This window comes from Euprymna scolopes, chromosome 12 (assembly GCF_053919585.1).
Source record: "Euprymna scolopes isolate OS-2025 chromosome 12, ASM5391958v1, whole genome shotgun sequence".
Taxonomy (NCBI): domain Eukaryota; kingdom Metazoa; phylum Mollusca; class Cephalopoda; order Sepiida; family Sepiolidae; genus Euprymna; species Euprymna scolopes.
In genome coordinates this window covers 138,160,323-138,185,658 of record NC_136493.1, presented here as the reverse complement: position 1 = coordinate 138,185,658, position 25,336 = coordinate 138,160,323, and the positions used below count along the sequence as shown (strand labels likewise).

At 37.2% G+C, this 25,336-nt stretch overlaps 1 protein-coding gene and 1 pseudogene across 1 annotated transcript in view; both read left to right on the top strand.

Annotated features, from left to right (window-relative positions):
- Positions 1-25,336, top strand: part of LOC145291511 (ceramide synthase 5-like) — a 187,651-nt gene that overhangs the window by 93,974 nt on the left and 68,341 nt on the right. The gene's annotated exons all lie outside the window — the stretch shown is intronic.
- On the top strand, positions 19,124-19,257 carry LOC145291766 (U2 spliceosomal RNA; annotated as a pseudogene).

Sequence of the window (25,336 nt, the reverse complement as noted above, 5' to 3'; positions counted from 1 at the left end):
ATACTCTATTACCAGTCAGCTCGGTGAGTAATTTTAAAAGTAAATTGTAGTAAAGCAAGTAATTATATTAACATGATAAAACAACAAATGAAAAGAGGATAGACAGAAGCAAAGTTAGAATTTTCAGCTTAAATGCTATTTAGGTTTAACTTTCCATGTAAAAGTTCTTAGCATTGTTCTGTCGTACTTCAGTTTAAAATACTGGTGCTACCAGATCAGGCTGCCTGAAGATATTGGCTTCCTGAGACGAGGTCCTGGATATGACCTTGAACTATATCCAGTGGTGAGGTCCCAGCTTGCGGGCTTTGGGAAGTGTGGAGCCACCCTTTAGTAGCCATTGCTCCCAGGTCCACTCTGACCCGGAGTGGTAGTACCTGTTAGGGTCCCAACTATGGGTTAAATAGAAACCGACTTGAAAACAACAAATATATTGTATTAAAAATTTTTTCTTCAAAATCTTTAGATTCGGCATTAAATAACCTGAAAAGGGTTGATATGCCGTAAAAAAACTAACCAACCAACCAACCAACCAATCCTGAGACGAAAAGCACCTAACATTGATGCTTTTTGTTTTTCTACCTCTTTTTTCAAAACTTTGTTTTCCAAAAACAAACAACGACCCACCTTTAATACTGTAACCTTTTTCCCTCTCCCATTGCAAAACTCATGTTCTGCAGGGCAGGGAACAAAAACGTTAAAATCCACCATAAAGCAACCAAACCAAATACTGCGAACTAGTGAGTGAAGATACAAAATGCTTGAAGAACAAAAACTTAAAAAAATAACTCTATGCAACATGAATACTATTTCCAAAATAACTGGATTTGGCATTAAATAACCCGAAAAGGGTTGATGTCGTAAAACAACCAAACAAATCAGTTTAAAATAGAATTTTCACAGCTAAATGCACATAAAATAGTGGAAATTCTAAAAATAAACTCGTTTAGGCATTCTCCTGCATTTCAAGAAAAGGCATTTTTCCACACAATGTTATATCTTTATTAAAGAGGAACAATAATCAGAAAAATAAACAAAGCAATATCCTGGTAATCTACACCAGTAAACGTTTCATCAACCTGCGTATATTGCGGGTTAATGTTTTTTGCTTAGAAACCATATTTGGATGTGAGTTTGTGAATATCCCCCACCACCACCACTACATATGCATGCACACAAGTATGGTATCTTGGAAATTGCCGTTTTTTGTACGCCATTTGCCCTAGACAAGTTGAACCAGCTACTTCCAAAGGAGGAAGTGTCAAACAAATATTAAATTTACCGGTGGTCCCCCATCGCCTGTATGTCCCCCTTCAGGATAGATGACGACATTAGGTTTTTGTATTCATCCATCGAAGTGTCGAAGTTCTATATACAGCACCTGGTATATTCCTGTCACCTATTTGGTAATAACCAGGCTCAATGTTGCCTAACTTCTGTGATCTGACAAGAACTAGTCTGTCAATGTGATTATGCTGTAGGTTTTTTAATTAATAAAATCAATAAGAATTAGCAACAGATGAAATATCCTATTATAAAATGGGATATTTCATCTTGCTAATTCTTATTGATGTGTTTGTTAAATTACAAAATTAGCAACAAGTAAAATAGACAATTATTTTTTTTAATCTTAGTGCGAGCAAGAAAGAATACAATTGCAAATTACTTATGACTTCTACCGAGTTATGGCTGATAGAACAAGAGCAGGCTATCTTCGTAAATTAAATAAAGGCTTTCGTTTGAAATTCTGTGCCAATTCTCGAATTTGGCATGATACATCTGAAAAAAGTTTGGAAGTTACATCGGCCTAAATGTGCAAATAACACTCGAGACGAGAACAATAATAATTCAAATTAAAAATTGCTTGAAGAGAGAAAAATCAATGAATAATGTGTATTCTTTGTTCAAATAATAAATTTTTGTTTTGAAAATTCTATATTTTACTACAAAAATTTAAATATAAAACCTACAATTTTTAATTTGCTCTATCTAGTATATTGAGCAATTTTATTTGGCTGGGATTGTTATACAAAATATTTCCACCCAACAATATTTCGTAGGACTGCGAACCACAGAATGAATTAATCTGATTTAATTCATCTCTGTCTGTCTCTGTCTCTATCTATCTATTTATCTATATATATATATATATATATATATATATATATATATATATAACTCTGTATCAATTTTCATTTAAGTCATTGAACGTGCAAGCATACCACAAGAAATTTGTATGGCTATGGGACAATCACCGACCCCAGCAGTTTCCATGCTCTTCTTCCAGTTCTGGTGTCGTCATCTAACATTAGCGGCTACTGAAGCACGAAGCACTTCCGTTGAGATTGTGTATGTCAGTTGATGCCGACTGCTCTTGATCTGCTCCAAGCCACAATCTCTGCCTCAAATGCACCATATATTAAAGTATTCTTTTTTTTTTTTTTTTTGCAAAACCAAAAACATTTGTGACCTTTTTTTTTTCTTTCTTCCTTACTTCCATGCCTGAAGATACTGACTTCCTAACTTGAAATGCATTAAGCATTCTTTTTTTCCACTTTGCCAGACTCAATCATGTTCTCTGGATTTGAAAGCATAGCAATGGAATCCTCTACAGAACGACCGAGCCAAATGCTAAGAATTAATGTTTAAAGATATGATGAACTTTGAAGCATAGGTTTTTTTGGGGGTTTTTCTTTTTTTTTCCCAAAATTACTGGATTCTGTGTTAACAACCCAAAAAGGGTTGATATGCTGTGGAATAAAAAATCCAAACCAAACCAAAGCAAGCGCCACAATCAAATATTTGGAGATATAAAGAACTTGGAGCATAAAACTTTTATCACAAAGAATGGCTTCTGCATTAAATATTCCCAGAAAGGTTGACATACTATAAAAAAAACACCCAAACCAAACACCATAAATAAATATTCGAAGATATGAAGAACTTGAAACATAGGGCATATAGACTACCTCCCTGCAGAAGTTGACTGTGGGTGGCGACTCATAATGCATAAGGATGGGATCTTGGTAGTTGAGCAGATCGTGTTCAGGACATTATAAGGACATGAATCTGCAACACACCACTTTGGCCTTTACTTGGTTTGACAGATTAGGGTTGGATAGGCCCAATCTAATCAATAGGTTAATCCTGTCTTGCACTAAATCAAACCAAACAAGAAAATATGCTCACGCTCTCGACAAACAACCTGATTTAGTAAGTGGTGGATGAAGGGTCAATGAAGCTAGAACAAAGAAAACAGACAGGACTAATTAAAACTATATGAAAACCTATACTTAGGGAGATAAAACCAGATATTACGAATGCTCAGCATCTCCCTACAGTTGAGTATATCAGCCATGTAACACTGGAGAATCAAGGTGAATGGGATTTTTCCTCCCCATATCTTTCCCATAAGGGGCTTCGAGGCAGTTGGCAGCTTGGCTGAGGAATCATTTTAAATGAGTAAAAAGAAAAAGATTAAGAGATTTCATATAAAGACTGGTACAGACTCTGAAAATGATGATAAAGCCTTTCCACACCTCATAGTGATAGAAGCCATTTTTGATGAACCACTAATTAAAATATCACAATTCCTGATCCCCAAAAACATAAGGCAAAATAACTCAAATGTCACAAAAATAAAAAAAATGACGCAATATTAGTACAAAATGAAAACAAGCTAAAACTTTATTTCAACTTAAAAATTTTTTTTTTAAATTACACGAAACAAACATCATATTCTATCCTCACCAAACCTTAAACTGTTTCAAAGAAATTATAAGTAACCAAGAAATCTTTGTATGCACAGCAAAAGAAATCGAAACAGTAGTAAAAAGCCAAAGAGTCATAGATGTTAAAAAGAATCTTATGTACAAATACTTACATACTAACATTTAACTAACAAATACCAGCAGAGACAATCAATATAGAATACGAAAGAACCAAAGTAGAGCAGTACATTCCGAACTCAGCACAATGCTATAAATGCCGAAAGAATGTCAAAGAAATCACACTTGTGGAAATCACAGCCAAAAAGCATCAATCTTTATATCTAATCTTTTCTCCTTACTGCCACACCTTGATTAGCAATCCTATTTCAGTTACCTCTGTGTGTCTTTGTGAACAATTTCCTCTCCATTGTCTTTTCACTAATCCCACTTCCTATACCTTTGAAATTTATTTTTTGTTATAGTTTTTTTTTTTTTTTATTATTATTATTCCTACCACTTTTTAGGGAGGGAGGTCGATAGTATCACATGACTTTTCTATAAAAAAAAAAAAAAAAAAAAAAAATATGTATATATATATATATAAAGTGTTTTGTTGATTGAGATTGTCGGACTGACTTCCTCATCTTGGTTGTTATTGTCACAACGTTTCGGCCGTTTTGCCCTCCGGCCTTCGCCAGGTGAACGGTTTGTTAGGAGTCTCGAACCCATTCACCTGACGAAGGCCGGAGGGTAAAACGGCCGAAACGTTGTGACAATAACAACCAAGATGAAGTCAGTCCGACAATCTCAATCAATGAAAACAACTCATCTCAAAAATACAGACAATTACTAAAGTGTTTTGTATTAGACATTTTCTGTCCACATTTCCTTTCAGTTAAGTTTATGAAACAATTAGTTTTTGTATTTTTCCTTCCATTATTAAGGAGTAAATTTGCAAGCATGTCTTCAAGGTTGTTTAAAATTGATGGGTGCAAATTTGCACTGTTAGAGTAAACAGTGCAAGTAGACATGTGTGTTTGAATATGTTGAGAAAATGCCAAACCACTCGGTGTGCTCTATGGAAGTACTATCTGCTAATTTTTCTCAGTCAGTTGAAACTGTTTAAATCTGTTTTCTCGATTCACTTGCTTCACAATTAAATAGAGCTTATGCATGGCACCACAAGCTGCAGACTTCTCCATCTTCTTGGTAAATGTGTGCCAATGAGCATTACGGTTCGTTCAAATCACCTGAGGAACTTGTCACTGTAAGGCCTCAAAAGCCAGTTTTCCCCAATCACCAATCCAAGTACTGACCAGGTTAAACATTACTTAACTCTGGTGATCTTATGGGGGTATTAGTGTGTCAACATGATTATTGCTATATCTGAAAGACAACATGCATTAACAAAACATGGGTTCTGCTAGTTATTAACAGCGATGGGAAGGGAGGCTGTTATGCCATCCAAACTGTTTCATTTAGGCCATCTAAATGGTTTTATTAAATACAACTAAAATGTCTATGCTTTTCAATTAGTGAAATTGAAGCGTATTTATTGTGTTAAGTGGATGTTATACACTACAATAATAGAACAAAGGAAACCAATCCTATGGATGACGACCTAGTTCTGAAATTTTGATGAATAGAATGCATTGCACCGGAAAAAGGTGGAGTTAGGATGATGTAAGCATGTGAGAAAAGGAAGACATTTATTAAACTTTAAAATGTACAACCATTTCTTATTTTATGAATTTTAAGTGGAGGACTGCTTTTGTTTGTCCTTTGTGACAAACAGTAGCAGTTAATTTTTTTAAGGTTCTTCTAATTGATAATTAAAACAACAACAAAAAAACAAAACAAGTACTTTAATAGCTTGTTTTTTGGGTTTTTTTTTTTAATATGTATGAATTTTTTCTGAATTTTTGAAATGAAGTTTTATAATTTAGATTTTTTCGGCTACTGTTCTCATCTTGAGTGTTATTTTCACAACATTTTGGTTGATGTAATCTCTGACTTTCTTCAGATGTATTCTATTGAACTCACAGAATTTGCACCAAATTTCAAAGAGAACCTTCTATTTAATCCACAAGAGTAGCATGCTCTCGTTCTGATAGCCATGACCAGGTAGAAGTCTTAAGTAATTTACAATTATATTAATCTCACCTGCGCTGGAGATTGAACATTGGGCAAGGATTTGTGGCGTAACAGACAAAGTACTAGGTCAAAATCAGTTCTAAGTGAACCTCGTTTTGGAGATTTAAATTTCAATCCTCTGTGTCAGTGATACTAGCAATACAATTTCAAAGTACTCAAGACTTCTTCCTGATCATAGCTGACAAAGCAAGAACATGCTACTCTTTTGGATTAAATAAGGGGTGTCATGGAAATTCCTAAGTTCAATAGAAAGATGTCAGCTTAAGATACACCTTGTTGGTACGGGTTTAGGTTCTTCCAAGTCCCAAAACTACCGACCAGCTTTAATAATTACTAAACGTACAACAAGTATAAATGACAAGAATTTATTAACAAACATGAAAACATGAAAACACTGCAATTCAGAACATTGAGGTAAAAAGATTACTCACTTCAATAGTGGGGTTTACGGGAGGAGTGAGGACTGTATTCTAGAGTTGTACTCTGCCTGTCCAACATTGTCTTTTAGGAGAAGAACTTTTTGCGTCCGTGCCTCATGTGTACGGACTCTCCTCTTCTTTTTTCAAGGGACCTCACTCCTTACCCTACACCGGTAATCCGGTGCTCTTATTTATTCCCCTACAGTATTCCCCCCCAAAATACGGAGTACCTGAAATAAATGGGCAAAATTTTTAATTTTATTTAAACCGTCACAAAATTTTTTAAATGTGCTGGCCATCTGACATGTCTACCTGACCGTGTCTTTTTCTTTTCTACTTTCTGAAGCGTTATATCTACTGGCATGGCGTTTGGGGGTGATACTTTCAGATATGTCTCTTCCAGTGCTGCGGGTTTTAACCTGTCTACCGAAATGTTTTGTTCCTCATTCTTGATAAGCACCTTGAAAAACTTATTTTGTCTCTCCACAACCTTAAAGGGGCCACGATACGGCGGTTGCAGGGAATGCCTCCTTTCCGTATCACGGATAAAGACGTGCGTGCAAGTCTCTAAACCCTTAGGTACATATGGGACCATGTTCCTATTCGAGCCTGAGGGAGAATATGCCATCGTGGCCATTTTTGTTGTTAGCCGGTCGACGAACGCTGTCATGTCCATAACTTTTTTTGGTGCTTCAAAAAAATATTGTGCTGGCAACCGCAATGTGGTTCCATATAGAGCCTCCGCTGCTGAGCACTCCATATCTCTTTTCACCGTTGTCCGCAGTCCCAACAATATTAGTGGCAGATGTTCTAACCACCTTGTATTGTCCGTAAGCTGTGCCGGTAAGGAGGCTTTCAGACTGCGATGTAGTCGCTCGACCATGCCGTTTGCCTGGGGGTGATAAGCCGTGGTGTGTATACTCTTGGTGCCCAAAAGTTTTGCAAGTTTATGAAAAAGGTCTGACTCAAACTGTCGACCTCTGTCTGATGTAACATTTTGTGGTACACCGAATCTGGCCACCCAGCCAGCAAGGAATGTCCTGGCAGTTGTGTATGCCATCATGTCTGGCATCAGTAGAGCTTCAAACCATCGTGAGAATCTGTCGATACATGTCAGCAGATAGCACTGACCTTCACATGTCGGAAATGGTCCGGTGATGTCGATATGAATGTGCTGAAATCTCTCATCTGGAACTGGAAACGTGCCTAGAGGAGCCCGCGTGTGACGACCGACCTTGGCTTTTTGACACTCCACACACGTTTTCGCCCACGCTCTTGTATCAGCTTTTATTCGCGGCCAGACATATCGGTCTGTTAGTAGCCTTACAGAGGCATTGGCCCCTGGATGCGATAGACCGTGTACTGCCTTAAATATGTCTTTGCGTAGCGATGCTGGAACATATGGTCGCAGTTTGTTTGTGCTTGTGTCACACACAACTTTTGTGTGGCTGGTAGGGTTGGTAATTGTCACTAGGTTCAATGAAGTTGGATTATTCTGCAGGAGATTTTGTAAATGTTCATCCTTCTGTTGTTCTTTAGACAAGGTGTCGACATCAATTGCCGGCTGCAACAGGAAGGAATTAATTCCCCGCGATAAGGTGTCTGCTGGGATGTTGTCTGCTCCCTTGATGTGCTGGATATTCGATGTCAATGGGAGAATATTTGTCCGAGGAAGACTGTAAAGCGCCTAACAGGGGTTTGTGGTCCGTGAGGATATGGAACTGCTGACCTTCCAAGAGCTGCCGGAAATGGCGTATCGCGGAGAATGCAGCTAACAGCTCTCTGGAAAATGTACTATAGCGTTTCTCAGTCTCTGTTAATTTTTTTGAGAAAAAGGAAATGGGTTTCCAGTCCGCATCACATTTTTGTTGTAGGACCGCTCCAATTCCAATTGCGGATGCATCCACTGCTAGGCACAGCTCCTGGTTGGGTCGGATGTGAGACAATTTTGCAGTCTCCTGCAACATAGCCTTGATCTTGTTGAATGTTTCTACTGCATGCTCTGAAAATACAATGTCACACTTCCTCACATTTGTCAACAAACTTGTCAATGGTAAAAGTACTTGTGCACAGTGAGGTAAGAACCTACGATAAGTTTATCAGCCCCAAGAATTGACGCAGCTGCCTCATTGTGGCAGGGATAGGGAAATTTTGAATGGACTTGACCATCTCTGGTGATGGGGATATTCCCCCCTCTGAAATATGGTGTCCTAAAAAAATTACTTCGGATTGACCAAAAGCACATTTTAATGGGTTTAGGACTATCCCATATTGCTTCAAACGTTCGAAGACCTGTCGCACATGACCGATGTGTTCCTTTCTAGTTTGGCTAGCAATAAGTACATCGTCAATATATGCACAGACGAATGGCAAATCTGACAACACCTGGTCTATGAACTGTTGGAATGTTTGTGCTGCATTCCGCAACCCAAAAGGAACTCGCATGAACTCGAACATCCCGAATGGGGTGATGATAGCCGTTTTAGGAATGTGTTCGGACTCCACCGGTATTTGGTGATATGCTCGAATTAAATCCAATTTTGTAAAAAAAACGGTTATTTTGAGCCACTGCTGTCACGTCCTGGACATGTGGTACTGGGTATCTATCTGGTTTAGTGACTGCATTCAGTGCTCTGTAGTCCCCACATGCCCGCCATGTGTTAACACCTTTGTTGACAAGATGAAGAGGTGAAGCCCATTCGCTCTTTGAAGGGCGAACTATGCCTAACTTCATCATTTGCTGAAATTCAGCCTTGGCCGCTGTTACCTTTTCTGGTGCTAAGCGCCTAGCTTTGCTATGAACGGGCGGACCATTTGTTTCGATATAGTGTGTGGCAAAACGTCCCTATGGAAAGAAGGCACTGAAATTGAAGGGTATTCCTTCAAGAGACTCAGAAAATCGTTATCCTGGTTTGCATGTGCCACTGCTGGACACAATGGAGTACCATTCCTAACTACCCCACATGCTGTGAGATGCGTTTCTGGATCTTTCAGACACTGGCCTGTTATATCCACCACAAAACCGAACACCTGTAAAAAATCGGTACCTAAAATAGCACTGTCTACATCCGCCACTATAAAAATGTGGGTAAATGTTCTATGCAGGCCTAAATTAAGGTCCATACACTTCTCCCCATATGTGTGTATTAACGAGCCATTCACAGCTCGTAGTGTGAATTTACAGGGAGGGGATTTCTTGTCGGCTGCAGTCGCAGGAATGAGAGACACCTGTGCCCCGCTGTCCACCAAAAAGGACATACCTGGGTTTTTGTCCACCACATACAATAGGCGGCCTGAATGAGATGCACCAACAGTTGATGCCGCATTCTTCTGTCGGTTTAAGCTTTTCCCGAACTCTTGTAACTACACGGTGGGATACAGGAATTTGCCTTCTCCCCAAATCTGTTGTGCTTCCAGCAAATCGTCCTATCTTGCCTCCGTTCTCTGGAGTGGCTGCGCACCACCCCGCCTTTGCTTATTCTCGAGGGTAAGTCTCGCGATGTCCTCCGCCATTTTGTTCATGCGAGCTTCCAATCTGGTCTGTCCCTCCATTAGTTTGGAGAGTAGCTCGTCTTTCTCCGATATCTGAACGCCAGCCACCGTTGACGACCGTGTCGACATTATATCGGCAATATGGTCGGCTATCTCAGCCACTCGTTCCACTGGCATAGATTCATCTTGTGCAGCTATTACCACCTTATACTCGATTGGTATGCGCTGTAGGAAGATGTGTTTGACAATATTATTGTCCATTGTCCCTTCAGCCAACTTCTGCAGGCGCTTTAGAAACTGTGACGGCGTGCTATCCCCCATCGTTTCCTGTTCTAATAATTGTGAGATTCGCCTGTGTGCTGAAACTGACACAGCAGTTGTCACTCTTTCTCGTAGGGTGTCATATGGTTTCTCCGTGGGAGGAGATATAATTAGGTCTCTCACCTCGACGATAACATCCTGAGGTAATATAGTCGCCACATGGCAAAACTTTTCAGTCTGTCCTGATATCGTTTTCTGCCGAAAATATAAATCTAGCTGTGCGAAAAACAAAGCAGGGTCATTCCGTACATCCGTTGGAATCGGACTGAATGTGGGCGACGCCATTTCACATTTATTTATGATTTTTATTATTATTATTATTATTTATTTTTATCTTATTTATTTATTTATAGCGACAGTTAGCTAGATGACACCATATAGTAGTAATAGTAGGGACAGAGCAAGAGGAAGACGAAGTGTGACGTAGTGTTCACATCAGCCAATCACGAGACTGGCGCCGCGTGCAAATTGAAGAAGACGCGGTCGGCCATATTTGTTGTGCGATAAAAATGTGAATATCCCGATGAAAGGGTAACGATACTTGTATAAAATAAATCTAGGCACAAAAACGTAACTAGTCATTATTTTTTATTTTTTTTATTTTTAACTTACGTACGTAAATGTTTTGTTTATTTATTTTTAACCACTCTGACGCCGGGATTCATGTTATGGATTATTTTTATTTAAAAATAAACTTTAATTTTACGCATTTTCCTTTTGTTATTAAAACATAAAAAAAAACGTTGCTTTGCGTATTCTATGTTGCTAGTTGGGGTCACCACTGTTGGTAGGGGTTTAGGTTCTTCCAAGTCCCAAAACTACCGACCAGCTTTAATAATTACTAAACGTACAACAAGTATAAACGACAAGAATTTATTAACAAACATGAAAACCTGACAACAGTGCAATTCAGAACATTAAGGTAAAAAGATTACTCACTTCAATAGTGGGGTTTACGGGAGGAGTGAGGACTGTATTCTAGAGTTGTACTCTGCCTGTCCAACATTGTCTTTTAGGAGAAGAACTTTTTGTGTCCGTGCCTCATGTGTACGGACTCTCCTCTTCTTTTTTCAAGGGACCTCACTCCTTACCCTACACCGGTAATCCGGTGCTCTTATTTATTCCCCTACAACCTGAAGGTCAGAGGTTACATCAACCAAAACATCATGAAAATAAAACTAAAGATGAGAATAATGGTTCAAATAATACAAATAGTTTTTTAATTTTTGGTTCTATGACAAAAGAGGGATTAGACCTAGTAATTCACTCCTGTTCATGTGTTTGCACTTTTCTCAATAACCTTGGATTTTTTTGAAATTTTGCATTAGTTATGGTGAAAGTAAATTTTTACCAGAATGGATTTTTTTGGGATAACTCTGGTTGCTCCCTTAGAATTAACTAGCAGGGCTACCCGGCGTTGCTCGGGACCGTATAAACAATGAAAAAACAAAAGCAGATATTGAACATATGTTTTATTCTTAGGGGAGAGGAATCTTTCATCTCAAGTTTTAGCGTTACAAACAAACATTTGTCTTTTATATATATAGATAATGACAGGTTTTTTGGGGTCCCCCCTCGAAGATAACTGATCAGTTGACCAACTTCTAGTGGTCCGTTTGACGTGAAATTTCGATATTTGTCATCCGGGCGATGGAGCTTCGATATGATACCAAATTTGTCAAGTTTGGTTCCGTCTTTCAAAAGTTTTAGCGTTACAAACAAACATACATACACACAGACGTTTGGCTTTTATATATATAGACTAGCAGGGCTACCCGGCGTTGCTCGGGACCGTATAAACAATGAAAAAACAAAAGCAGATATTGAACATATGTTTGATTCTTAGGGGAGAGGAATCTTTCATCTCTATGTATTATTTGTTTTATCTACCCTAGGACTGGTATTGTTCATGTTTTATCCCTAGCATAGGTAATTTACAGCATGTATATGAAATTGTTTTACCTTAGGGAGAAGAGAACAGGTAATATACAACATAATGTGTCTATATTACATCCCTGGCAACGCCTAGAAACCAGCTAGAACATGTATTTCAGTCAATCTTTATTATATCCTGGGCTATGCCGGGAAACCAGCTAATCTCTTATTAGTGACTTGACCACCAAAATACCTCCCTAAGTGTGTCCTTTCTTTTGAACTTATTAGATATAGGTATCTAGAAATGTGTGTGAAATTTTGTTGAATGCATTGTTCACTATGATTTTCTTATTGTTCTACACAATATCAACTGTAGCGAAATAACACAGTAAACTTAGTGTAGTGTTAGAATAAAGAGCAAAGGAAAAAATTAGAATCATATTCTGTAATTGCAAATCTAAATTTGCTAGCGTGTACCAGTATTTGCCAGGTTGTGGAAATTTGGAACTCATAACATATGTAGTGGCCTTTTCCTAGATACCTATTGCTAAAAATTATACTTTCATTTTGTTAGAAAAATCTCTCTTCGGATGCCCTGCATCATTCAAAATAAAAACAAATATTTTTATAATTGTTTCAGTATATTGCTACACAATGTGAAAGTTTTTAACGTTTGTAAAAAAAATCATGAATGTGCTTATATTGCAAAAAAGAAAATATCAGTGCACAGTATTGAAAGTGTTTGAGATTCAAAAGTCTGTAACATTTCTACTAACTTCATAAGATGTCATGTGAGAAACTGAATTGAATATCAAGACATTATCTGAAGCGTTTTTATTTTGGTGTAACATATGTGTTTACAGTGAACCTTAACTTTTAATAAACAGATTGGTATGCAATGACATAGGCTAAGAATCTTTAACAAAATATATATAAATTGGAAAAATGTGTGAACAAATGAAAAAAAAATGATCCGCTCCACTTGATGACATCAAGCACAGTAATATTTTAGTGAAGAAAATATGAAATTGATGTTCAGTGATTAGTTTGGATGAATGAGAAAATGTAATTGTTTGATGCATAAAAATAACTCAGTTGCTGTATTTGATATTAAGCAGCAAAATATAGTGATTTGAATATTTGGGAAAACATCAAACCAGATTATGTAAAAAGAAAAAAAAAGATGAAATTAGAAAATATATATTTTATGTTTATGAGTTCTGCCAATCAAAATTTTGTGGCAGAAATTGGGTGATTACCATGCAATTTTATTTTGGTAAAATTCTTAAATTATTTGAATGTTTATTATAATTTCTAATTAGTGACTTGTTATAATCAAAATCCGCCCTAAAGAGTGTCCTTTCTTTTATTAGGTATCAGAGTAGGTATCAAGATTTCTACTTCTATACAAATGGGATATTTCAGATCTGTACATAAAAAATTTGTTGAATATATAGGTTGAGAATTGTTCTGTGTCGCTCTCTCTCACACACACACGCATTCTCACTTTTATACATATAATAGATAGATTACTCTAGATATATTTCCATATGTCTGAATACCCTATATACAAATTTTCAAATCTGTAGATAAAAAATTTGTTGAGTATATAGGTTGAAAATTGTTCTCTCTCTCTCTCACACACACATTCTCAATTTTAGAGATATAATAGATAGATTATGCTAGATATATTTCCATATGTCTGAATACCCTATATACAAATTTTCTAATCTGTAGATCAAATATTTGTTGAATATATAGGTTGAAAATTGTTCTTACTCTCTCTCTCTCTCTCTCTCTCTCTCTCTCGCTACCTCACACACACACATTCTAACTTTTATAGATATAATAGATAGATTATGCTAGATATATTTCCATATGTGTGAATACCCTATATACAAATTTTCTAATTTGTAGATAAAAAATTTGTAGAGTGCATAGGTTGAGAATTGTTCTCTCTATCTCTCACACACACACATTCTAACTTTTAAAGATATAATAGATTATGCTAGATATATTTCGATATTTCTGAATACCCTATATTCAAATTTTCAAATCTGTAGATAAAAAATTTGTTGAATGTATAGGTTGAGAACTGTTCTCTCTCTCTCTCTCTCTCTCTCTCTCTCTCGCTCACACACACACACACACACACACATTCTCACTTTTATAGATATAATAGAAAGATTATGCTAGATATATTTCTATTTGTATGAATACTCTATATACAAATTTTAAAATCTGTAGATAAAGAATTTGTTGAGTATATGGGTTGAGAATTGTTCTCTCTCTCTCTCTCTCACACACACACACACACAGACACACACACACATTCTCACTTTTATAGATATAATAGATTATGCTAGATATATTTCCATATGTCTGAATACCCTATATACAAATTTTCAAATCTGTAGATAAAAAATTTGTTGAGTATATAGGTTGAGAATTGTTCTCTCTCTCTATCCCACACATTCTCACTTTTATAGATATAATAGACAGATTATGCCAGATATATTGAAATATGTCTGAATGCCCAATATACAAATTTTGAAATCTGTAGATAAAAAATTTGTTGTATACATAGGTTGAGAATTGTCCTCTCTCTCACACACACACACATTCTCACTTTTATACATATAATAGATAGATTATGCTAGATATATTTCTATATGTCTGAACACCCTATATACAAATGTTCAAATCTGTGGATAAAACATTTGTTGAATGTATAGGTTGAGAATTTTTCTCTCTCTCTCTTTTTCTCTCTCTCTCTCTCGCTATCTCACACACACACATTCTCACTTTTATAGATAAAATAGATAGAGTATGCTAGATATATTTCCATATGTCTGAATACCCTATATACAAATTTTCAAATCTGTAGATAAAAAATTTGTTGAATATATAGGTTTAGAATTGTTCTCTCTCTCTCTCACACACACATTCTGACTTTTGTAGTTATAATAGATAGATTATGCTAGATATATTTCCATATGTCTGAATACCCTATATACAAATTTTCTAAGCTGTAGGTAAAAAATTTGTTGAGTATGTAGGTTAAGAATTGTTCTCTCTCTCTCTCTCTCACACACACACACACACAAGTTCTCACTTTTATAGATATAATAGATAGATTATGCTAGATATATTTCTATATGTCTGCCTACCCTATATACAAATTTTCAAATCTGTACCCAAAAATGTGTGGAATATATAGGTTGAGAATTGTTCTCTCTCTCTCTCTCTCTCTCACACACATATTCTCACTTTTATAGATATAATAGAAAGATTATGCTAGATATATTTCTATATGTCTGAATACCCTATATACAAAATTTCAAATCTGTAGATAAAAAATTTGTTGAGTATATAGGTTGAGAATTGTTCTCTCTCACACACACCTACACACACACACACACACACACATTCTACCTTTTATAGATATAATAGATTATGCTAGATATATTTCCATATGTCTGAATACCCTACATACAAATTTTCAAATCTGTAGATAAACAATTTGTTGTAAATATAGGTTGAGAATTTTTTGCTCTTTCCATCACTCACATTCACACTTTTATAGATATAATACATAGATTATGCCAGATATATTTACATATGTCTGAATACCCAATATACACATTTTCAAATCTGTAGATAAAAAATTAGTTGAATATATAGGTTGAGAATTGTTCTCTCTCTCTCTCTTTCTCTCTCTCTCACACACACATTCTCACTTTTATAGATATAATAGATAGATTATGCTAGATATATTTCCATACGTCTGAATACCCTATATCCAAATTTTCTAATATGTAGATAAAAAATTTGTTGAATATATAGGGTGAGAATTTTCCTTCCTCTCTTTCTCTCTCTTTCTCACACACACACACATACACATTCTCACATTTATCGATATAATAGATAGAATATGCTAGATATATTGCTATATGTCTGAATACCCTATATACAAATTGTCAAATCTGTAGATAAAAAATGTGTTGAATATATAGGCTGAAAATTGTTCTCTCTCTCTCTGACTCTCTCTCTCTCTCTCACACACACACACATGGTCATTTTATAGATATAATAGATAGGTTATGCTAGATATATTTCTATATGTCTGAATACCCTATATACAAATTTTTAAATCTGTAGATAAAAAATTTGTTGAGTATATAGGTTGAGAATTGTTCTTTCTCTCTCTCTCACACACACATTCTCACTTTTATAGATATAATAGATTATGCTAGATATATTTCCAAATGTCTGAATACCCTATATACAAATTTTCAAATCTGTAAAGATAGAATTTGTTGAATATATAGGTTGAGAATTGTTCTCTCTCTCTCTCTCTCACACACACACATTCTCACTTTTATGGATATAATAGATAGATTATGCTAGATATATTTCCTTATGTCTGAATACCCTATATACAAATTATCAAATCTGTAGATAAAAAATTTGTTGAGTATATAGGTTGAGAATTGTTCTCTCTCTCTCTATCACACACATTCTCACTTTTATAGATATAATAGACAGATTATGCCAGATATATTGAAATGTGTCTGAATGCCCAATATACAAATTTTGAAATCTGTAGATAAAAAATTTGTTGTATACATAGGTTGACAATTGTCCTCTCTCTCACACACACACACATTCTCACTTTTATACATATAATAGATAGATTATGCTAGATATATTTCTATATGTCTGAACACCCTATATACAAATGTTCAAATCTGTGGATAAAAAATTTGTTGAATGTATAGGTTGAGAATTTTTATCTCTCTCTTTTTCTCTCTCTCTCTCTCGCTATCTCACACACACGCATTCTCACTTTTATAGATAAAATAGATAGATTATGCTAGATATATTTCCATATGTCTGAATACCCTATATACAAATTTTCTAAACTGTAGGTAAAAAATTTGTTGAGTATGTAGGTTAAGAATTGTTCTCTCTCTCTCTCACACACACACACACACACGTTCTCACTTTTATAGATATAATAGATAGATTATGCTAGATATATTTCTATATGTCTGCCTACCCTATATACAAATTTCCAAATCTGTGCCCAAAAATGTGTGGAATATATAGGTTGAGAATTGTTCTCTCTCTCTCTCTCTCTCACACATATTCTCACTTTTATAGGTTATATAGGTTGAGAATTTTTTGCTCTTTCCATCACTCACATTTACACTTTTATAGATATAATACATAGATTATGCCAGATATATTTACATATGTCTGAATACCCAATATACACATTTTCAAATCTGTAGATTAATAGATAGGTTATGCTAGATATATTTCTATATGTCTGAATACCCTATATACAAATTTTTAAATCTGTAGATAAAAAATTTGTTGAGTATATAGGTTGAGAATTGTTCTTTCTCTCTCTCTCACACACACATTCTCACTTTTATAGATATAATAGATTATGCTAGATATATTTCCAAATGTCTGAATACCCTATATACAAATTATCAAATCTGTAGATACAAAATTTGTTGAGTATATAGGTTGAGAATTGTTCTCTCTCTCTCTCTCACTCACTCACTCACTCACTCACACACACACACACACATTCTACCTTTTATAGATATAATAGATTATGCTGGATATATTTCCATATGTCTGAATACCCTGTATACAAATTTTCAGATCTGTACATAAAAATTAGTTGAATATATAGGTTGAGAATTGTTCTCTCTCTCTCTCTTCTCTCTCTCTCTTTCACACACATTCTCACTTTTCTAGATATAATAGATAGATTATGCTAGATATATTTCCATATGTCTGAATACCCTATATACAAATTTTCTAATCGGTAGATAAAAAATTTGTTGAATATATAGGGTGAGAATTGTACTTACTCTCTCTCTCTCTCTCTCTCTCTCTCACGCACACATTCTCACTTTTATGGATATAATAGATAGATTATGCTGGATATATTTCCATATGTCTGAATACCCTATATACAAATGGTCAAATCTGTAGATAACAAATTTATTGAATAGATAGGTTGAGAATTGTTCTCTCTCTCTCTCGCAACCTTACACACACAACCACACGCAAACATTCTGACTTTTATAGATATAATAGATCGATTATGCTAGATATATTTCCATATGTCTGAATACCCAATATACAAATTTTCAAATCTGTAGGTAAAAAATTTGTTGAATATATAGGTTGAGAATTGTTCTCTCTCTCTCACACACTCACATTCTCACTTTTATAGATATAATGTATAGATTATGCTAGATATATTTCTATATGTCTGAATACCCTATATACAAAGTTTAAAATCCGTAGATATAAATACGTTGAGTATATAGGTTGAGAATTGTTCTCTCTCTCTCTTACGCACACACACACACACACACACACACATTTTCACTTTTATAGATATAATAGATAGATTATGCTAGATATATTTCCATATGTCTGAATACCCTATATACAAATTTTCAAATCTGTAGATAAAAAATGTATTGAATATATAGGTTGAGAATTGTTGTCTCTCTCTCTCTCTGGCTACCTCACACACACACACATTTTCACTTTTATAGATATAATAGATAGATTATGCTAGATATATTTCCATATGTCTGAATACCCTATATACAAACTTTCAAATCTGTAGATAAAAAATTTGTTGAGTATATAGGTTGAGAATTGTTCTCTCTCTCTCACACGAAACTGTGCGCTCTGCTTCTTCCCCCCCTTCCCACCCCAAATGCTTGGGAAACTGTGCACTGTTTTTGTTGGTTTTCAAGCTGCCTCTTCCCCCCCCCCACACACACACAGTTTAACAGTAGTAGGAGGTCAAGAGAAAGAGGGTGAGAGAGAGAGAAGAGTAAGTTGGTGAGAGAGAGAGAAAAGAGAAAGAGGGTGTTGGTTTTATATTTTTATTATCGTCTAATATTTTGAAAGCTGAATTTCTAATAAAATGTGCATCTATAGGAGATAATGCCTGGGAATGTGTTCCCCCCCCCCACAGTTTAACAGTGGTGTGACGTCAAGAGAAAGAGGGTGAGAGAGAGGGAAGAGTAAGTGGGTGAGAGAGAGAAAGAGAGAGAAAAAAAAGAAAGACGGTGTTGGTTTTGTGAAAAAAGTTGTTATTTACAATTGTTCGCATTCTTGGCCTTTTGGTCAAGATCAAAGTGTAGTATCTGTTCTTCAGATGCTGCACTTCTATTTCTTGTTCTCTTTCGGTGGAGGAGAAATCCTCCACGACTGAGACAATTTTTATTTTTGTACCTTTTCTCCACGTTAAAAAACGACCCTGGTGTCTAACTCTGTCCCGTGGGGAGGCATAGTAAATAGGTACAATTGTTCGCGATTAGTGGATGTTGACGTCACGTCACGTGACATGACTAAGCGTTTTTTTTTTTTAGTATGAATAACATTTTTTGTTTTAATTATAAAGTCTACACTTAATTTTATAGAAAATGATGTATATATAATAGAAAAAAAAAATTACTGGTTTTGTTGGATTCAAGTGGATCCCCCCCCTCCAGTTTAAGAGATAGCAGGTCACGTGGTAATATACAAAATGGCTAGCGTAAATATAAAGATCGGTTTTTTTATCGACGAATATTTTGAAAGCTGAATTTTTTTTTATTCCTGTACATTTTTTTCCTGATATTTTTCGTTAAAACTCTTGTATAAATACTATTTTTAACCAGTTAAATACGTTGGAGACATTGTCATGGAGTTTAATAATCTCTAGAACAAAGCAGAAGAGAAATTACAAAAGTATCGGTAAAACAAAGTGTTTGTTTACATTTGTTCGCCATTACTGGATGTTGACGTCACGTCACGTGACATGACTAAGCGTTTTTGGATTATGTAATAATAACATTAAAATGACAGGTTTTTTGGGGGGCCCCCCTAGGAGAGAAATGATCAGTTCACCCCCTTTTAATGGTCCGTTTGGTGTGAAATTTCGATATTTGTCATGCGGGTGATCAAGGTTCAATATGATACATAATTTGTCAACTTTGGTTGTGTCTGTCAAAAGTTTGAGCTGACGTCACGTCACGTGACACGTATTGAATAACGTTAAAATGACAGGTTTTTTGGGGGGCCCCCCTAGGAGAAAAACGATCAGTTGACCCCTTTCTACTGGTCCGTTTGACGTGAAATTTCGATATTTGTCATCCGGGTGATCAAGGTGCAATATGATACCAAATTTGTCAACTCTGGTTCCGTCTTTCAAAAGTTTTAGCGTTACAAACAAACATACATACATACATACATACATACATACATACATACATACACACCGATTTTTGCCTTTTATATATATAGAAGAAGATTAAAATTGCCCCAAAATCGTTCATCAGTTTGTTTGTTTGCATTTTTCTCAATAACCACACTTTGGATCTTTTTGAAAATTTGCACAAACATTAGTTAGGGTTAAAGTAAATTTTTCGCTCGCGGACTTGAAATCTTGCTTCCAATAAATAAAAACTGTAAATCTTAGATCTCTTTGCCTCTTATGTGGATGGCCTTGTGCGGATAACATGAAGAGATATTCTAAAAAGGCATCCATTAAACTTGCCTATTTGATTAAAATATTTGACTGAGCTCCAATCCCTGGTTCCTCCTCGTAAAATATTCACAGCAAGAACTTGTTTTCTTATCAAAACTGCAAAGAACTTTTTCCTCCTCTTTGCCTAGCATTAAATGAAATTCTTACTAACGGTTTCTTTCACAGAGCTTCCCATCTGTAGAACACATTACCACATGATTCTTTCCTGCTAATTACAATTTTGGTCAAAAACTACTTGTCATAAACTGTACTCATAGATGTACAGATTTTGCCTCTCCCATTCATCATTTTCAATTCTTTTTTAATACTCATCATTAGACTGATCCATCTCCTTAACCCTTATCCTCGAGTGGCTTTTGGCTTTGATAAATGAGTAAGTGGTGACTTGTCTGTAATAATTACCGCCAGCTGAAAGGTTTACTTCAGCCTCACAGCCACCTGAATTTAAGCCATTGTTGGGATGGCTTTTTCCTGTTGGTTTAGATATGGTTCTGCTCCCAGGCTTTACCTTCTCATCTTTTGAAAGGGGTTTAGTTTATTAGTAATGAATCAACCAGCTTGAATTAGTAGTTACTCGCACAATACTCTTTGTGTAAACAAATAGGCGTTTAGACAATGTTTAATCATTGCAATTTCGCAGACCCATTTTAGCAGCAGCCAAATAGCATAACAGTTGGAAGCAGTGACTGTCACCTAGGCGGTTGAGTTTCAATCCTCACTTGAGGTAGTTGCTGGTCTAGCCACACTGAACAGCTGTGATACAGAGGAACAGTTTGTGGATGACTATATATGTTATTCACAAACAGTACTGTTTCGCTGTTTACAGCTGATCAGTGCGGCTAGACAAACAAATGCTTCAAGCCGAGATTGAAACTCGACCATCGAGCTGACAATCTCTGTGTTATCATCTAGCATTTGCTCAATGTAAGCAAAATCTCAATGTTTATATATACAACTAGTTATAGTTATGTTAAGTCCTAGGAGATCCACTTTTCCAGACTTTACCTTCTCCCTTAATATGGATTAGTTTATTGCCAACTGCCTGAGGCACTTCTACCTTGGATGCCAATGGGGTTATTCAAATGTTTTTTGTAGGTCAGTTTGCACTGGCTTCTCAAAACCACATTTGACCTTGTATCTAATCTTTTGACACAAATATATATAATATGAAATAATAAATCATATATATGATGATTACAACGTCTTATCAGACGAGTGCCACTCCCTCAGACATTTAAAATCCATGAGCCCAAATGCCTGAGGGAGTATCTATACAAATATGATGTTACAGAGTCTTAGCTTTGTACGACAGCTAAGTCTCACTCTCGGTTCAAAATGTTGAGATCCAGCAACAAGCAAGAGCAAGATAGCCAGCAACAAATTAAACTGCAGACCAGCTTAATGCGGGTAATGGTCTTCCGCTTTATGGTTTTTTAAATCAAAGATTTGCTTCTCCTAGAAAGGTTGCCTTCACCACGGCTTACGGGAGCCCTCTCCACCCCAATACACATATACACGCACACAAATATACACGGTGCTAGTTGGCCGTTGACCCAGAAAAAGAGTTCATTCACCCTTTGGAAGGTCTTGTTTTTAATCCTTCAGGGAGACTAGCCGCCCTCCTCACCAAACAAGTCTGGTGGGGAAACCAGTTTAGTCGCCGGTGACCCGACCATGAGGCAGGTAGTACTGGGTTACATGGTACCAGTAGCACATGATATGACCTGACATCATATATATATATATATATATATATACATACATACAGAGAGAGAGTGCGAGAGACAGATAAAATAGTTATCTGTATAACTTGGAGAAAATAATACTTTCCAATTAAGCATAAAACAAGATACTTCCATAAAAGGAATTGAATACTTAGTGAAAGTGCTAACCTTTCAAAAGTTGATTTCAGTTCTGTTTTGAATAAATATCATTTAAATGTGTTTTGCCATCACTGATTTATCAGCATGGTTCACTATGACCAGATTTAAACCTATCGAGCCTGTAGCTTGGTGTGTTAACCATTATGTCAAGAAGAGCCTGTCTGTAAGTATGTACTAATTAATCACTTATCAATTAGTCATATTTAAAAAAAAATTTAACAATAGCTTTATTACTTGTATTAATTAGCTTCCATAAGCATATGTAATAGGGAAATCTCCAAGGCTCAGGGGATCCAATTAATAACGGTAATAAAGTTATCACTAAAAAAAAAATAATAAAAATATTACATGTTTACCTTTATGCAATATTCATTGAATTCGGTCATCTATATATATATAAAAGCGAAAATGTGTATGTATGTTCGTTTTTTGTGCATGGCTTCAAAAGGCTTTTTTCAGAGAACCGATCGGTTGCCTCACAACTTCTTAAAACTTTTTATATCGCGTCTAAATGATAATATCTACGACTTAGCAACGGTGGTCGCCTCTCTATTTAATTTGCCCAACTTTGAAACTGTGTAATAAATTGCGAACAGACGGGCTTACCTGACAAACGCTCGAGGTGTGCACTCTGCAAAGCGGGCACGTCCAAAGAAAAATGGCAAGATGGCGGCGGCCGGTTAATATTGCCAAGTAATCACGCAAAATCTCGTGTTCTCTCGCACACATGAGAGTTCAGCTTAGCATAAAAACGGGTCACTGTGAGCAAGAGGGGAGAAGGAAAAACGTAGTCAAGACAAAGACGACGCTTCTGACAACTGAGAAGAAAAAAGAAGAAAAAGAGCAAGAAGTAGAAGAGGAAGAAGAGAACGATACATGAGAAGACGAGGTGTGTGCGGTTTTGAGTAAATCGAAACAGACAGAAAAAAAAAACTCTGATTACAAGCTATTTCGGCTTTGGTATGGAGAAATTTGACATCAGATTAATTCCGGAATTCGATGGCTCCCCCACTGGTCCCTCGGTGGTTGAATGGCTGGAAAAGGCTGAGCGCGTTTGCCGGTTGTGCAAGATTAAAGACCCAGCTATGGTTATCCCATTGAGACTCACTAAAGGGGCTTATGCCGTGTACCAGCAGCTAGGGGAGGATCCGACCATGGAGCAGATTACACAAGCGCTATACGGGGCATTTGGTACAGACCCTTTTGTCGCCTGGAGGCAGTTTTCTGAACGCCGACTTGGGCCGGGGGAGACAGTGGATGTCTACATGGCCGACTTGAAAAAGCTTGCCACTCCCTTCGGCGGTGCAAGTGATCGCATATTGGCATGCGCCTTTTTGTCGGGACTTCCGGATGAGGCAAATCGACTGCTGCGAGCATCGTCAAGACTCACTGAGATTGGATTGGAGGAGTTATTGGCGAGAGCACGAAACATCTTGAAAGACGATCGAGAACTAGTCTCCACAGCTGTTGACACTCTGGACTCGCCAACGAAGGGTCTACGATGCTATACCCGTGGTGGCCCCAACCACTTTTCCAGAGACTGCAAAAGCGGTACAAGGCGTACCCCTAATTATGGAGCACGACAAGTAATACGGTGTCACCAATGCAATAAGCCAGGCTACATAGCGCGGAATTGTCCGGGAAACGGGCAAGGGGAGGACGCCGCAGCGCTAGCACCCTCCCCAACGCGGCATTAAACAAAGCGCTGCCTGCAGTAACAGTTCAAGTTGATGGATGTGAACGTTCAGCGCTGGTTGACACCGGCTGTACCCAAACCCTTCTTCGAAAGGAATATTGCGCCACATGGAAGAAACGAAGGATCCCTGTACTTACTGTCGGCCAAGGCTCATTGGTGTGTTGTGGGGTCAGCGTTGTTCATATCAGCATTGGCAATGGCTCTCCGGTTGCTGTGACGGTGTTAGTGGTCGATGGGGAGCTGCTCGAATATGACCTTCTCCTTGGAATGGACGCTATCACACAGCTAGGCGGAATTACTGTGAACGGCGCCGGTGATGTGAGCTTCTCTCGACCAAACAAACAAATGTGTGCAGCAATCACTCTCGATGAGCCCGACTTCCATGCAGAATACGATAAGGGAACAAACACTTGGACAGCATCCTGGAAATGGGCAGGCGACTAGCCACCAGTGTCATTGCGGAATCGACTTACAGAGTATCCCCCTCCTGCGTGGCTTAGGGGGCAGTACGAGGCAGAACTTCAAGTGTGGCTGGATAATGGCTGGTTAGTTCCATACCCAGAGGATGAGCTCGGGCCCCCGCGGGGGCTAATTCCCCTGATGGCTGTCAGACAAGAGAACAAGCAGAAAGTTCGACCTGTTCTTGATTACCGGGAACTTAATGAATACGTTGACCCACACACTGCGGGGGCTGATGTCTGTGCTCATAAACTACGGGAGTGGCGGCGGCAGGGTGCGGAAGCAGCCATACTGGACTTGCGAAGAGCGTACTTGCAAATACGTGTTGAGAAATCGCTGTGGCCGTTCCAGACGGTGGTGATCAAAGGAACTCGCTATTGCTTGACCAGGCTAGGATTCGGCCTGAATGTAGCCCCTAACATCATGACAGCAATCATGCAGGCGATCCGGCGTCAAGATGAAGCGGTGCAACATGCGACATCGTCGTATATAGACAACATTTTTGTCAATGAGAGCCTCCTGTCTGCCCAGGCGGTCAAAGAACACTTCGAGCACTTCGGATTGTCGTGCAAGGAGCCGGAGCGGCTACAGGACGGGGCGAAAGTGCTCGGACTGCAGGTGAGCGGAAGTGCGGATGGCCTTCAATGGGGAAGGAGTGGTGAAATCCCGGAAATCCCATCTACCATCACACGTCGGAGCACGTTTGCCATTTGCGGAAAATTGGTGGGTCACTTCCCTGTGTGTGGGTG